At 45.5% G+C, this 3,871-nt stretch overlaps 1 non-coding gene across 1 annotated transcript; it reads right to left on the bottom strand.

The window, feature by feature from the left end:
* Positions 1-3,501: 3,501 nt before the first annotated feature.
* Trnaa-ugc (transfer RNA alanine (anticodon UGC)) lies at positions 3,502-3,573 on the bottom strand. The gene has a single exon. It is a non-coding gene; the product is annotated as a tRNA-Ala (tRNA).
* Positions 3,574-3,871: the final 298 nt, after the last annotated feature.

Below are 3,871 nucleotides of genomic sequence, written 5' to 3'. Positions count from 1 at the left end.
GGATGCCAGATGACCCCCCAGTAGTTTATGGTGGTTGATAACATGTTGTGAAACCATGTAGTTTACGTACACCCCTCGTGGCCTAAACCAATCAGTTCAAACTAATCCCCTTCTTGTACTGACCAATCACCCCTACCCAACTTGTTCCTGCCAGTGAATGTGCTAATCAATGTTAAGAGTTGTTGTTTGACTTTCCCGCGGTATGGAATGATTTGCTGTGTGATGTTGTGATGCATAGAGTATCCCCCCAAAACCTATAAAATCTCACTGAACAAAGGGCCGGAACTCACTCTCTGGGACCGCTGCATCGGAAACAGTTGTGAGTCCAGGCTCGAGCTTGCAATAAAGACTCTCGTGAGATTGCATTGGATTCGGCTCCTGGAGGTCTATTGGGGTCCCACGAATCTGACATAACGAAAGACCTTGACTTGGATGTTTATAATTCCCTTTGTCCCGTGTTCTCTTTTTGTTCCTGACATAGAAAGTCTTCTTGTGCACCTCCTCATAAATCCTCATCTTTGTGTAGAATGCCTTCTTCTTTTTCCTCTCATCTAACAGGGAGGTAAAAAAAAACTTTTCCTTACTCATCAACAGGTTCCTGGCAATATATATATATATTTGTATATATAATAATATATAAATGAACAAGAGAAAAACATGACAAATTTAACCTATTTTAAGGTTTTCATGGCACAAGGATCTCCAGAAATGAAGACCCAAAGACTCAGGGAAAACTAGGTTTTGAGTAGTCCTTTGAAATTCTGATTGGAGAACATAAGGGCATGATCTAATGGTAATAGTGTGTGTGCGTGTGTGTGTGTGTGTGTGTGTGTGTGTGTGTGTGTAGGGTCAGATTCAGCAAGTCCTGTTTGTTCAGGTTCTTCTCAACTGCTCTATGTGACATTCCTTCCTTCCAGGTACAGGGCAGGACCCCTGTCTTCAGGGGAGGATGGAGGAAGAAGGTCAGAGAGTGACTGTCTGGGGTTTCGGGTCCTGGTTGAAGCAGCTGTCTTTGACTTGTTCGCTGGCACACATCTCAGACGCATCTCCTCGGCGGGCGGTGTCTCTCCCTCTCAGCCTTTGCCCAGTGCCTGCCAACGTGCCAGGACCTTTAGTGACCCAGGCTTCACAGTCCAGTGCTTTCTTCCATCCTTGGCTTCTTCCCTCCTTGTCATGTGGGAATCTTAATCCATCTTAAATTATCCGCAAATTGAGATGATTTCTCTGAGCACGTGCTTTGGATTTTTCTCTTTCCCAATCCAATTATTTGTCTGATCCATTTCCAAGCTAGATCATCTCCTACCACGGCTCTATTATTCATTCAGACTTTTCTCTCCCAAACACAAGACTTTACGTATATCACCCCCCTTTGATCAGAAACAAACAAAAAAAAGTCATTTCCATTTGTGCACAGGACGAAATCAAGACATCTTGCCGTGGCATTCGAAGCCCTCCACCGTCTCACCACCACCCATATAGCCAATCTCAGTCCTCACAACCCAACTTCTGATGCCTTGGCTTCCACTACACAATTGCTCTAAGATGTGTCTCTATTCTTCTCCTTTCTGTCTTAGTTTTCCTCTGGTCCCCTGCATGTGTTCAGCTCTTCCACAAGGCTATTCCTTGACTCCATTTCTACTGCCTTTGGAGCAAGCAACCCATGTCATTATCCATCTCTTCTTGTACATTTCCTGAGTCCCTATTACCCAGTGAACTTCTAGAAGTTAGAGGATTTGTCTTTTTTGCCTTAAGCACATGGCAGAGCCCCTGTGGGTCAATGGATGCTTATAGACACGTGTGAGGGCTGAAGCAGTTGCTTTTATGGTGTGAGTTGCAATTCCCCTTCCCTGAGCTCCTTCCCTAAGGAGCAAGGGGTGTCATGCTGCTATGTTTTCATATGAACAAAGTCCCTTTATTCTTTTACCTGGGAGACATACCTGGGTGAAACCATGCTCTGTGGGTCTCAGGATCCTGCTGGACATTTTGTCATGTTGATGATTGCAACTCTCTCAAGGACACAGACAGCAGTGAAATTTTTTCTTTTTGGAATTGAAGAAGCCAGTACTCCAAGTGTTTTGGTGACCTGCAGAAGTTCACAGAGGGGTTCAGTGACAGAAAACCTTACCAAGTGTGCAAGTCTGTTGTGGGGACAAATGCATGGAGTACTGCATACGTGGCATAATTTAAGGGTGTCTAAGTGGCAGGCCACTCCCCTCGTGCTAGGTGTATGAGCAGCAGGCTGCTTACCCCATAGGCACAGCCCTGGGCGTGAGGCCATGTGTTGTAGTCCCTGTGCTTGCTCCACAGCCCCCTCCTCCATTGGTCGCTGCAAGGGCAGTTAGCAGAATTTGCATAGGTGGCTGTCTGAAATCTGCTTAGCTACTGCCTGAGTATATATACATGGTAGCTGTGCAAAAAAATCAGACCTGCTTTATGCTTGGTCTCCAGAGGTCTTAAAGAGTGGCTCTGCAGCCACATTCTCCTCTACCCTGCTCTGCGGACCTCTTTTGCTGGACGAGAGAGAGCCCATGCAGTCTGTAGCATGGTAGAGCAAACCAACCCTAGCACGCTCTCTGGCTTGTTTAGAAGAGTTGATTTCACCTTTTCCCTATTACAATCAGCTTCCGTAAAGAGAAAGTAGCGTTTTCTTTATTTTCAAATTGTACTTGACTTGGGTGACTGTCATTCCTGTCTGGCTGCACTGTCCTCAAATGGGTTTAGAGTCCTTCTGTGTATCAGAAAGAATGCTTCCAACTCTACAGGCCTCACGCCATCAGGGTTCATGCTATGGGCTCTGAGGCCACCACTGCCCTTATGTGGGCAAGGTGCTGTAAAACAGTGACAATTAAGCTGAGCCTGGGACCCAGCATCCCCCCCACAGCCTTGTACTTTTCCAAGCTTCTCCTGTAGCACTAGCAGTGATTTCCCCATAAAGCTCTGTAGTCATTCAGTCAATGGATGAACAGGAAAAATCGTTCATATAGGATAACTGGGCGGCTCCAAGGAGGTTCACGGGGGAGAAGAGTTATAATCAGTTTGAACACCTGGTGTTCAGGAAGTCGGAACACAAATAGATAAAATAAAATCTGAAATCGACATCATAAGGGGCCTCTTATATCCCTAAATTGGTCAGAAAGTATCATGCCTGTGCACATCTAGTTCAGACAACACTTACGAAGCATCTACTGTGCTCAGGGGCAGGAGTGATCAGAGACCAATTGTGGATAACCAAACTAATTCCTGCCCTGGAGGAGTCCACAGCTCCACTGCCAGCTGAAGTTCTTACTTGGATTTCAAAACATGAATGGAGCCTCTATTGCCTCTCTTGTTTGTGGTCTGTACCTCTCCTCTGCAAAGATCCCTCCAGAGGAATGAAGGTATCAATACAAATGCTTCAAGTCTAAAGTCACCACTGAGGCTGGGAGGCATTCTCATTTTTCTTCAAAAGCACTTTTTGAAAAGAAACATGCTTTCTTGGAGTGAAATTTTTCTTTTTTCTTTTGGTGGTACTGGGGATTGAACCCAGGGCCTTGTGCATGCAAGGCAAGTACTCTACCGACTGAGCTATATCTCAAGCCCCTTCTTGGGGTAAAATTCTAACTGTTTAAGTGTGACCCACTACACTTGACCCACCTCTACAGCTCATCTTAGGTCTTTCCCTTTGCTTCTAACTTTCCAGACACTGGACCCTGTGGTTCTCAACACACCCTAATAATTTTCCTTTCCAGGCTCTGTACTGGCTCTTCCATCTCTTTGGATTATCCTTCTCCCTGGAAAGATATTGCCTCCTCTCCACTAAGCAGAATCATTTTAAATGTCATCATCTGTGAAATGCCATTTTGATCAACTCTCTCTACCAGGTCCCTGTGGA

This window comes from Callospermophilus lateralis, chromosome 11, assembly GCF_048772815.1.
Source record: "Callospermophilus lateralis isolate mCalLat2 chromosome 11, mCalLat2.hap1, whole genome shotgun sequence".
Lineage (NCBI taxonomy): Eukaryota > Metazoa > Chordata > Mammalia > Rodentia > Sciuridae > Callospermophilus > Callospermophilus lateralis.
This window is presented reverse-complemented; position numbering and strand designations above follow the sequence as displayed.